At 46.4% G+C, this 12,852-nt stretch overlaps 2 protein-coding genes across 3 annotated transcripts in view; one reads left to right on the top strand and one right to left on the bottom strand.

Moving 5' to 3' along the window:
• LOC146356375 (uncharacterized) overlaps positions 1-12,852 on the bottom strand; it is a 980,383-nt gene that overhangs the window by 90,713 nt on the left and 876,818 nt on the right. The window lies entirely within an intron of this gene.
• The window catches only part of LOC146356386 (vomeronasal type-2 receptor 26-like), a 56,862-nt gene continuing 46,961 nt past the window's right edge, over positions 2,952-12,852 (top strand). The window contains exon 1 of one of the 2 annotated variants that reach the window (XM_084841105.1): positions 2,952-3,102. The gene's annotated coding sequence lies outside the window, so the exon portion shown is untranslated. Of the gene's footprint in view, positions 3,103-6,115; positions 7,080-12,852 lie in introns of those variants that run through there. The other variant, XM_084841104.1, reaches the window with a different exon arrangement.

The following is a 12,852-nucleotide window of genomic DNA, read 5'->3' as shown; positions in this document are numbered from 1 at the left end:
TAACCAGAGTGGAAATGGTGGCGGCGGCAGCTGGTTGGAAGACCAGCCGCCACCGCCAAAGCTGCTGCCAGAGCCGCCGCCACCCGGAAGATCCGTCCCAGGTGAGTCTCGTCCTGGGGGGGATCCGCAGGGGGGCAGGCCGTTCCACCACCGAGTTCAGAACGTCAACAACAACACTGGATGTTGTTTTATCATTGTCTTAAATGATAAATATTTATCATTTAATGATAAATATGGAATTATCATTAAAACATAAATGCAACTATGTTAAAGCCACATCAATAAAAAAGAAATCGCACCCACCACTTCAAACCCACTTCTGCAAACAGCTTTATAACCGAAACCTGCCCCGAATAAAGACCCCTTTGCCTGCTGCTGGGAGGTGAACAAAGTGGTAGCTGGCCTGGTAACTTACCATATAGGGATGTGTGAACTCACCCTCATCTCGGATTTCCTGGCACCTGGCCATTCCCCGCCATATATATGTTCCCCTTATTTTTGCCATAGTCTACGTAAATGTTTACGTAGACTACACGTCCCAAAATAAGGAATGGAAATGGCGGCGCCGATGGGCGCCGCCATTTGCATACGCACGTTTTTTTTTTTACTCAGCCATGATAGGCTACGTAAACATTTATGTAGCCTATCACGGTATTTTTTAAAAATCTAGCCGTGATAGGCTACGTAAGTCTTTACGTAGCCTATCACTTTTTTTTTAACTTGGAAATGGTGGCGGCAGGAGCCGGTTGGAAGACTGGCCACCGCAGCCGCTGCCACCACCAGGGACATTCGCACAAGGTAAGTCCCGTCCCGGGGGGGGGGGGTCAGAGAATTTCTCCACCAATTTCAGGGGGCCGAATGTGCTGGCATTCGGCCTCCCTGAGATTCTCGGAGAAATTCTCTGACATCCCTAGAGGTACCTGCAGTTAAATGTTAGCTAGGCGAAGTTTATTTATTGCTCAGAAAGGAAGTCTTGAACTGTTACATCTAACAAAACAAACTTTATATATTCCACGCATCACTACCATGCCTAGACATGAAATGCTTACTGGTGACAGCAACCAGTAGGTGAACCACGAGTCCCAGCACACCTCCTGCTGCTGCACCAATTCTACCCCCAAGCCCCTAGAGAAGGTGCTTTGTGGCCCAGCTTGGATGCTTCCACCCCCACCTCAATCAGCCTGCATATGCAGGCAACCCCTCAGCCTTTTGACAACAGCCAAGCTCTGTCCTGCCTTGCATCTGTCAATATCTGAAACCAGCCCAGGCACTGGAGGCAGGCTGTGCCTTTCAGCCTGTATCCTGCAACCAACATCGACAGTTTCCCTATCGGCAACGGCATTACGGTGTGAGCACTGCGATGCCTTGCTTTTCAATGCTGAATCATCAACTCCTAGCTGCCATGGCAGAAAGTTTTCACTACCCCCACTCACATTTCCAGATTTCACCTGCAACACTGACACTGATGGCTCCTTTCTGGGCAAGCAGTTCCTGAAGGGCCTTTGAAAGGACAACAGTCCTCTAGGCTGGGCTTCCTGGTCTGCACCACTCAAGACTGCACAGCTGCAAGGTCCCAGTGCAATTGTGTTGAGGGTGCAAGGCTCAGTTTAGCCTCTGATGAGCACTTTGTGGTCAGATGAGCCTCCAAGCTATGGCTAGCTGTGCATCCTGGACACCGAGGAGGCCACTATGGCTCTCCTGGATCGAGCAGAGAAAAGCACTGGGCTGCACCTTGCTGGAGTCACTCACTAACTGATACTCAATGTTTGCCCATGCGCTACTGAGTACCGGCAGGTGGGTGTAATCCTCGAGCATGAGGACGCTGCTGCACTTGCTGCTGGGCATGAACCAATGGACGTACCTCTGTGCTTCCATCGCGACCGCAGAATGATGAGCACTATGGCTCACTCTGGATGCGATAATGTTCCCGGGGTCTCTTGAATTGCTTCTGTGTGGACTAGCTCAGATGGCTTTCCTTTGGCTCATCTCTGTTTGTTAGTGTACCCTAAGGGGTGAGAGTGCTGCATGATCTCCTATATGGTGATGGCTGATGCTGGGGAAAGTGGAAGGCAAGAGGAAGAGGGGCCGACCAAGGGCAAGGTGGATGGATGATATTCTGGAGGTGACGGACTCGACCTTGGGGGAGCTGGGGGTGGCGACAGCTGACAGGAAGCTCTGGCGTGGGCTGGTCCATGAAGTCACAAAGAGTCAGAAGTGACTGACCGAATAAACAACAACAAAACAACTTTCAAGGTGAGTTACAATATCAGTGCTAAAATCCTACCCAAGAAGGCTGAGCGAAGGAAGTGGAAGATAGATGCTTTTGAACTGTGGTGCTGGAGGAAAATTCTGAGAGTGCCTTGGACTGCAAGAAGGTCAAACTGTAGCAGCCATATCGGGGATCAGACTAAGTAGCCTCATGCAGTCTCATGCTTCATGTTCTTGCTGAGCTCTTTCTCCCTTGAATATATTGTTGTAAGCTGACGAGACACAGGAATTCCTTGTCTTGTCAAAGGTCATACAATTGTTTATCTTGTTCTCTGCTGTTCTCTTCTGTTCTCTCCTTATCATGGCTACCCTATAACCCAGTTCTTGTATTATAAACAATGGTGCTAAGAGAAGAAATGTTGAGGATTGCAACCCCATGCGAGAGGGGGAGGAGGAGCCATTTCATATGTGTCACAATGTCTATAAAACCAATGTGCTAATGTAAATCGGGGCTTCTGGCTCTTTGGAAACGATTCCAGCCTTAAGCCCGTGCGTTAAATAAAGAATCTCTTTTTCCTTCACTCCGTGGTCTCTCTGACTCTGGGTTCTGCAACATAAATGGTGCCGTGACTCGGATGTGGCAGGCTCTGAGCCAGACAGGTGGCAGTTGCCTGCTCTTGATCGCCGCACCGGGAAGACGAGCTCGGCGCATGCCTCCCTTTCTTGGCGCCACCGACCTTTTTGTCGAGTGAATGGGAGAAAGCCTGCACCGGGATCGCCCAAACGGCAGCGAGCAGCAAGAGAACCTTGGGAAGCGGAGGAAGGAACTTGAGCCCTGCCTATATCGCAGCTGCAATTGAGCTGAAACCCACATTGGAAGCCTTCAGGAGAAAGGCAAGTATATGGGAAAAAGAGGGCCCCGCCTTTAGGGAGAAAGGCCACTGGGCAGAAAAAAAGAGGGCCCCGCCTTGTGAAGAAGGTCAGTGTTGGTGGTATACGTATACAAAAGAACCTACTCCTTGCGGGTAGAAGGGGGGCCTGATCACACCCCCGAGTGGGCGCCAGTACCCAGCACGCCAGTACTCAGTAGGAAGCTGAGGAAGCTGGGGAAGCCGTTTTCCGCTCTGGTAAAAAGTGGGAAAAGTGGGTGGCAGGGACATATGGATGTAGTGGAGAGATTGATGATTGTGTGAGTGGCTACTGTGGTTTCTGAAGCATACCGTTGACCGTCCGGGTGCCCAGGCCAGTAGCAAAGTGCGTGGTGTGAAAAATCCTCTTGTGTCGGCCAGTGAGACCCCTTACTCACTGACCAATTCCCATTCCCTAATTGTGTCTGTCTTCAATTTAGGAGGGAGGCTATGGGTGGTGGGGGAAGCAAACCTTGCACCCCCTTGAGATGTATGTCAAACAAAGAAGGAAAAAGGTTTTTTTTAAAAAAGATTCAGAATAGAGAGAGAAAACAGCAAAAAGCTCAAGGTCGAGCTGAGAGGAAAAAAAACAAGATCTGAGGCTGTTAATTAGAAAAATGTTGCAGGACAGTCTGGCTTTTAACAAAGCGTGGGAGCGTGAGAGTGTAAGGCCGAAAAAGTAGCTGTTAGCCTAGCGCGCCGAGAGAGGGGGGAAAGGAAAATTGCCCACAACGTTCTGAGTTGTGCAACATCATCACCTCGCCTAATTGAGATGAAATCCCTAACAAATGGAAACTGAAAATGAAGACCCAGAAGATGAAGGCAAAATAGAAAATAAAGGTGAAGAATCAGCCCCCAGAGCACAGGCTAGACCCCTCTTCGAGTGAAAAGTGTGCCATAAGACTGGCCCAAAGCAGAATGAAGCGGAAAGACCATGTTGAAGATCTCTGTCAAGGTAACCATGTTTAGCTTTGAACTGTGTTAAAATTGCATAGAGCCTGTAGCTACTGACCATGAGCTATATGATTTCTGAAGAGCGTAACCATTAAGCTTTTGCCGTGGGATTCCCTGCAATGAAGAAATCTCACTGATTTGAGTGTCCAGTGCCTACGTGTGTGTGCTGAAGAGACCGAGAAACCAGACAGCATGTTCCTAGCCAAGCCAAAAATCACGCTACTACCATGCTCCTGAAAGCTGCAATAAACTGTGTAAGCTGGGAGACCCAACCTGATTGAGAAGAAAAGAAGATATTGGAGCAACTGTCTTAAAAAACAATGAGATCTGTGTAGCTGGCTGGCTGACGCTGTCAGTGATGTTACAACTTTAAATTAAGACTGTTTTCCTGTTTGAGACCCCAGCGAAGAAAGCTAACCCGAGTTATTTGTTGCCCGTGCCAAAGCAAGAATTTGGTGGCCCTGTACCTCATCGTGTCCTGTTTTAAGCTTGAGATTTACAAATACAAACAAACTGAGAAGCTTGCCTTTGAAGTCCTGCAAATCACCCCACCACCTCCCCGAAGATTAATGGCTGCCTGAAAAATGCAAGTATAAAGCGATGCCCATCACCCCCCAGCGTCCTGAGTTTCGGCACTCAGTGTTTCAGTGCTTTCGTGTACCAGGTTAGAAGAGAAAAAAAAAGAGTAAGTTTTTAAAATGTCTGTGAGAGAACCTGACAGAAGTAAAATAAAATTTACAGAAGAGTTGCCCAAGTTAAAGTGTCATGGCTAGAGAGCTGAGCTGTGCCGCTCTGTTTAGACAGAGGCCTTGCTAAAAAGTTAAAGGCCCTTGTCTGTCAGAAGGGGTGTAGGGCCACACTTTCCCTTTTTAAACTGATGCAAAAGTAGAGAGCCTTTGCTGGAAACATCGCATCTTCATTGCCCAGAGCCGTCTCTGTTTGCTTCCATCATTGTCTGGGCTTTTTAGAGACACTCTGCACATGAACTAAAATTTTAAATTGTCAAAGACTTGCCATGGACAGTGCTATGAAGCTTTTGATAAACTTGAACTCTCATCGCTGTAGACCATGTGTCTGTGTTTGTAGTCAGCTCAGTGTACAGCAGGCTGAGTTTGATCTGTGACTTTTAGATTTCCTTCTGCCAGAACTCATGCAGCATAGAGTTGCCGATGCAAAAATGGTGACCTAGAACTCTTTGTGTGAGTGGGTATGCCCGTTCCTTGATTTTAATGGGCCCTGAGCTTTCAGCCAGAAGAGCAGTATGATTGCTGGATCTGCTCCATCATGCCTTACCATGCAAGAAGTGTTTTCCATTCATTGTGTTAAATTGCAGAAAAAGTTTGTTGTGTATATTTTATGATTTCTTAGATATCATAAAGTATATGTGATATTTGCAGATTAGTGTTAGTTGCAACTCCAAATGATACTAAGTGTGGTTCCCAATGGATGACGAAGAGAAAAGACAAAAGCAAGTAGAAAAAAAAATAGAGAAAGTAGAAGACAGATAGAGAAGAGAGAAAAAGAAAAGGCAAAAGGCAAAGAAAAAACATTTGTAAAAAAGAAGCATGGCCATAGTTGCCCCCAGGGTAAATTAAAAGCAGCTGATTGTGCCTGGAGCTTATTACCTGGGGTAAAGTAGCCACAATAATGTAATAGTTCTTTAAAATGAAGAAAATGTAACTAGAAAGAGAAGAAGAGCCTATCCCAAATGTGTGTCAGTGGGACTAGTGTAAGGCAGAAAAGTTTAAGTAAGTTTAACTTGAAAAAGACAAATAAAGAGACAAGGCTAGTGCATGGAGCAGAAAGTTTTATATAAAAAGTTTGAAACATGATCTGCAATACAGGCAGATCAGCAAAGAAAAAAAAAGCAAAAGAAAGAGAAAAAAATTGTCTTCCCATACTAATAAATAAAAAGTGTTATCAAGCACTTTGGGAAGCGAAGTTGTTTACAGGAAGCTGTGCCTGAGAACCAAACACTTCTAGCCTATGCTGAAAATGCTTGCTAGTGTTATGGGTAACATGTATAGTATAAAAACCCATTTAGTGCAATAGCTCGTGGTTCAGAGAAGCTGTCTGATCCAAAAATTAAGTACGCCTGTGTGCTGTAAGTTACCCAGTAAAGTCTCCTTGTAAGTAACCCCCCCCCTGCTGAAATCCCAAAACACAAGTGCGGCTAGAGCGCCTCACCCAGTATCAAACCCTGCTGTTAAAAGCCATGAAAGCAGGTATGAGGCCCCAGAGCGTACTTAGAGCGTCTTTCAAATGCCTATCGCCAGTACACCCCCCTCGACCCAGAGGCCCAAGAAGACGTAAACGAAAGAAGAAAAGAAGAAGACCCGGCAGAGGCAGAAGATTCTTAAAAAAAGAACCAGTGTGCCCAGTGTGGACAAGATAGACATTAGTGGCATGAATGCCCAAATAAAATAAATCAAATACACAAAGGAGAAAACCAAAGGGGCCAGAATGGGCGAAGAGGGAGACAGCTTGAGAGGGGCCGTGACATTGATTGTGAGGGGCAGTGACATTGACTTCATGATTGACACTGGAGTGGCATCAAGAGCAAGCAAACGTTAGCCTTAAACAAGAAGTCCAAACACTAAACAAAGTTCTTCAAGCCCAGCGTCGCTTTGTCTTAGAAAATAAGCAATTCCCATCACAGAAGTTCATCCTTTCCAACCAAGAGTTAAAGTATGAGTTAAAGAGGGAAAAATAACCCTTTGACTCCCAGATGGAAAGAACTCAGAACTGTCATACTTTCCACCCCCGCAGCTATGAAAGCAGCTGGAGTTAAACCCTGGATACAATAGACATGAGTCAAGAGAGCGAGAGGGAGAGAGTAGACTGTAAACAGAAATCCTAAAAATCCTTTAAAAATCATTCTGAAAAAGCAGTAAGAAGACTCAGGCTAGACCTTACTGTGGACACACCGGGAAACTGTCCCCCTGCGTACGGTCAGACCTGCAACTGGAGAATTGAAGAAGGGGACTAGAACCTACTGCAGCTTGCCAGGTGAATAGCTGCCCAGCGTACGGTCAGATCCCAAAGAAGATCAAACATGCGTGTTGTAGTGTTAGTAGTGTTGCATTGTGTTTCCTTAATAAGGTGCAAAAAGGGGGGTCTGCCCCTAGAAAAAAAAGTTTGTCCCAGTGATTTGCTGATAATTACTGGCTTCACCTGGCTAACATCATGAAAATAAAACATTTTTGTTTGCCAAGAGGTATACCTGCAAACAGGCTTATTAGCTCTTGCCTAATACCTGTCTGTAGACATCCTGGGAAAATTCAAAAAGATACCATGTTAAGAGTTTATGGTGTAAGTTTAACTTATTCCCAAAATGCTAATTGGGGCGTGGTTGCAAAGATCCTACCCCCTACAGAGTTCACTCTACGCACCCCCATCATTGCTGAAACAAATGCTACGTGTGCACAAATGCTTAATTGTCAAATTTTTTTCCAGAAAATACAAAGCTATCCCTGGCCCCCTTCCACTGTAATAAAATTCAAAACATATCTTTTAATGATGCCCACATACTTTTGCCTCATGGATGGTTTTAGACATGTAATTCCCGCACTTGGTCATTCATTCCTGCCAACTTGTCTGATAAGCACCCATGTTGCCTCAGCCGCCAATTGAACTGGTGCCAATTCTTCCCCTGTAGCCTGAGAAAATCCGTCAACGGCAGCCTCGAGCACTCCAACTAACTAAAAATTGTAATAGTCATGTGCAGTTATATTCTGACTCAGAAAAATTGGCCTTAGCAATGTCACTAGTTGGGGTTCCAGGTTTAGCCTTGGCTGATGGTCTGAAAATCAACCGGTTAGCTTGCAGCTTAGCCAAAAGCATAAATGCCACCTCACAAGCATTGTCATTATTAAATAAAAAGCTGCGTGATCTAAAAGGTGCAGTTCTAGAAAACAGAGCTGGTATAGATTACCTCTTCCTTCTTCATCATTTAAGTTGTGAGACACACCAAAAGCTCTGTTGTTTTAACTTAACTGATAATGGCAATGCTGTAGATGAACAGATCAACAAGCTGCACAATATAGTAGCTTACAAAACAATAAGACAAAACAATTAGCTCAATTAGTTAACCCCTTGGCTTCCAGATCTTAGCTAGCTTAAAAGCATTGTTCATCCTAATTCTACCAGTATTGTTCATAAAAGTTCTGTTATGTCTCTGCGTTCCTTGTCTTATGCGCTGTTTAACCAATCTGTTTTATGTCTCAGCTAGTAAAACTGCTGCCCTCTATGCTCTAATAGCCCAACAAGAGGCTAAGTAATATGTATGTCACAAAAAGCTTTGTATGGTTATCAGAAATGCTATAATTGTAATGAAATTATGCATTTAAGGGGGGAATGTAGCAGCCATATCGGGGATCAGACTAAGTAGCCTCATGCAGTCTCATGCTTCATGTTCTTGCTGAGCTCTTTCTCCCTTGAATATATTGTTGTAAGCTGACGAGACACAGGAATTCCTTGTCTTGTCAAAGGTCATACAATTGTATATCTTGTTCTCTGCTGTTCTCTTCTGTTCTCTCCTTATCATGGCTACCCTATAACCCAGTTCTTGTATTATAAACAATGGTGCTAAGAGAAGAAATGTTGAGGATTGCAACCCCATGCGAGAGGGGGAGGAGGAGCCATTTCATATGTGTCACAATGTCTATAAAACCAATGTGCTAATGTAAATCGGGGCTTCTGGCTCTTTGGAAACGATTCCAGCCTTAAGCCCGCGCGTTAAATAAAGAATCTCTTTTTCCTTCACTCCGTGGTCTCTCTGACTCTGGGTTCTGCAACAAAACCAGTCCATACTCCAGGAAATAAAGCCAGAATGCTCACTTGAGGGAATGATATGAAAGGCAAAACTGAAGTACTTTGGCCATATCATGAGAAGACAGGATAGCCTGGAGAAGATGCTGATGCTAGGGAAAGTGGAAGGCAAAAGGAAGAGGGGCCGACCAAGGGCAAGATGGATGGATGATATTCTGTAGGTGACAGACTCGACCTTGGGGGAGTTGGGGGTGGCGACGGCTGACAGGAAGCTCTGGCGTGGGCTGGTCCATGGAGTCACGAAGAGTCAGAAGCGACTGACCGAATAAACAACAAAATCCTGGCTAATCCAGCACAAGGAGTGCAACTGGGAGGGTTGCAAAGGGAGCAGGGCTGGGAAACTCCCCCAAGTAGTGTGTACCTTCATGCGCATAAGGAATGGGGAAGATGTGGCCCTCCTGATGTTCTCGGACTGCAACTCCCATCGTTTTTCCCCATGAGCTCGGCCAGTTAGGGCTGCTGAACGTGGAGTCCAGTACTATCTGGATGGCCACACGTTCCCAATCACTGGTATACATCCTAACCTACTCTGCTGGATCGTCACCTTGCTGTGGTGAGTGGGCTTGTGTGTTCCAGTGAACCCCGTGAGTGAAGCCATCGGGACTTATGTACTCCCAGCAGGGTTACCCCTGGCTGCAAGATCAAGGGGGAGGAACCAGACAAAGAACGATCCAAGAAAGTCCTCAATGGCAGAACAGGCAGAAGATAACAAGGTGTACAGTCAGGGCCAGAAATATTGGAACAAGGATAACTGTTTTGGCAGTTGGCCTCTGTATGCCACTGGCTGTAATTCCTGAATGGTTAGTGCCCCACTTTTGTCAAACCCCTTGAATTACAGCTGAAAGTCCTGACTTTGCTCCCATCTGGGTGTGTTTCCTTTCAACTTGAATGTGGTGGTGTACAGAGGCCAACAGCCAAAACAGTTATCCTTGTTCCAAAATTTCTGGCCCTGACTGTATGTTACAATGGCTGAGAAGGTGGATGAAGGCTGCAGCAGATAAAGGACCACCAATTGTCATGATATTCATGTCATTGGATTAGAGCCTTTTCTGTGAAGACTGTGTGTTGATCATTGTGCCCTGATCTCCACACATAAAGCAAATTCACACACAGGCATCTTCCAATCTAAACCCAACCAACGAAAAGTCCCATGGTGAACCACGAATGGCAACGGGGGCAGGACTGTGAAATCCAGAAGCCCCTAGTCATGGACCGGCACATGGGCGGTGGATACAGATTCAGTCGTCCTGACTCAAGGACCGAGGCTGTTGAGTAGTTTGGCAGCTGTATCCATGACTGAGCAGTCCTATTCAGGATCCACTCTGCTCACCCCATATGGGGAAGGGGCTAGAAAAGGTGCCCTAAACATCGTCTGCCTCATCTTCTCCCTGACTGGATTACCGCATCCAGTGGGGTCACCATTTAGCGGATGCAAAAGTAGGGATGGCGGAGAATTCCACCACGGATCTTGGTGAGGCTGAATGCCAGTGCATTCGGCCGCCCGAAATCCATGGCGGAACGAAGCCCCCACCCCCCCAATCCACGAAAGGCACGCAAAATGGAGCACTTACCTGCTGCCGTCTGCGCTGACTTGCGAATGGCGGCCACCCTGCGGCCGCCATTCGCTTCTCCTTCATAGCCGTGATAGGCTACGTAAGTATTTACATAGCCTATCACGGCAAGCCCCCCCCAAAAAAAACCCTGTATGCAAATGGTGACGGCTACGACGGCTGCCATTTGCGTTCCCTATTTTTTGCCGTTTTATCCTGCGTAAATATTTATGTAGGCTTTGATGGCGAAAAAAAAGGAACGTGAATAGCGCCCACTACGCTATTTGCAGTTACCTTTTTTTTCACCGTAATTGCCTACGTAAATATTTATGTAGGATAAAACGGCGAAAAATAGGGAATGCGAAAGGCGGCCGCCATAGCCGCCGCCATTTACGTACGCGGTGGTTTTTTTAGCTTGCCGTCATAGGCTACGTAAATACTTACATAGCCTATCACAGCAGCCTGGAAGGATGCAAATGGCAGCCACTATGGCAGCCACCATTTGCGTCCGCAGCAGCCCGTCCGCGGCCGAAACTCTGGCCCTTATAGCGTTGCCCTTATTTTTGCCGTAGTCTATGTAAATCTTTACGTAGACTACCCATGCCCAAATAAGGAAAGCAAATGGTGGCACCCATGGGCACCGCCATTTGCGTACGCGCTTTTTTTTTTTTTCAAAGTCACCCGTGATAGGCTACATAAAGATTTACGTAGCCTATCACGGCTGACTTTGAAAATCTAGCCGTGATAGGCTACGTAAATCGTTGCGTAGACTGTCACGTGTGTGCGGGTTTTTTACTTTACTTTGTAATGGCAGCGGTGAAATCGGTGGTGGAACGGTCTGCCCCCCAACCAACCCCCGGGATGGGACTTACATTCGGCAAATCTTTCTGGTGGCGGTGGCTCCATAGGTGGTGCGGCGGCTGTGCGGCGGTGGCAGCTGCGGCGGCCGGTCTTCCGACTGGCTGCCGCTGCCGCCAGTTCCAGTAAAAAAAAAACCCAAAACAAAAAAAGTGATAGGCTACGTAAAGATTTACATAGTCTATCACAGCTAGATTTTAAAAAAAACACCGTGATATGCTACGCAAAGGTTTACGTTGCCTAACATGGCTGATTTAAAAGAAAAAAAAACCCTGCGTGTACGCAAATGGCGGCGCCCATGGGCACCGCCATTTGCGTTCCTTATTTTGGCACGTCTTAGTCTATGTAAATGTTTACGTAGACTAAGACGGCAAAAATAAGGGGAACACAAATAGCGTAGACTCTACACTATTTGTGTTCCCCTTATTTTCGCCATCTTAGTCTACGTAAACATTTACGTAGACTAAGATGTGCCAAAATAAGAAATGCAAATTTGCATACGTGCAGTTTGTTTGTTTTTAAGTCAGCCGTGATAGGCTACGTAAACATTTATGTAGCCTATCACGGCAGACTGCAGGGACGCAAACGGCGTCGGCTACGGCCGCCGCCATTTGCGGAGCCGGCCGGCCAGGATTCAGGGGAGGGACGGAGCGCCTCCCCCCTAACCGCGAATGTCACCCTTCGAAAAGGTAAGTGACTTTCGTACATCCCTACTCAGAAGACATCCTCCCTGAATCCCAAAATGGCTTCTGCCCTTCCAGGAGCACAGTGGATATGATCTTCACCGCACGACAGCTCCAAGAAGAATGCAGGGAGCAAAACCAACCCCTGTGCATGGTGTTTATTGATCTAAGGCCTTTGACACTGTAAATCGTACTGCTCTCTGGACCATCCTTCTGAAAACCAGATGCCCTAATACATTTGAGAACATCATGCGGCTCCTCCATGACAACATGACGGCAACAATCTTGGATAACAATGGCTTTCAAAGTGATCCATTCAAAGTGGGATCAGGTGTTAAGCAGGGATGCGTCTCTGCACTGATCCTATTCGCTATCTTCATCGCTATGATTCTACACCTAGTTGAAAGGAAATTTCCCACTGGTGTAGAAATCATTTATCGAACAGATGGAAAACTCTTTAATCTCAGTAGGCTGAAAGCAAAAAAGTAAGGTAATTACATCCTGTGTCATAGAACGCCCATATGCTGATGATAACGTAATCTGTGCACATTCAGAGGAAGATCTCCAAACTATCCTAAACATCTTTGCAGAAGCATATGAACAGCTCGGCCTCTCGCTTAACATCAAAAAAACCCAAAGTGCTTTACCAGCAAGCACAAACCAACCCCTCTGTAGTGCCATCAATCCAGCTGAATGGTGTGATGCTGGAAAATGTTGACCACCTTTCTTTCTTGGCAGCCATCTCTCCACAAAAGCCGACATCGACGCTGAAATTCCTCATCGCCCAAGCTCTGCGACTGTAGCATTCTCCCAAATGAAGCATAGAGGGTTTGAAGATCGGGACATTCACAGGGAGACCAA

The sequence above is a fragment of the Heloderma suspectum genome, chromosome 2 (assembly GCF_057233095.1).
Source record: "Heloderma suspectum isolate Gila_16-S chromosome 2, 16-S_ref, whole genome shotgun sequence".
Classification (NCBI taxonomy): Eukaryota; Metazoa; Chordata; class Lepidosauria; order Squamata; family Helodermatidae; genus Heloderma; species Heloderma suspectum.
This window is presented reverse-complemented; position numbering and strand designations above follow the sequence as displayed.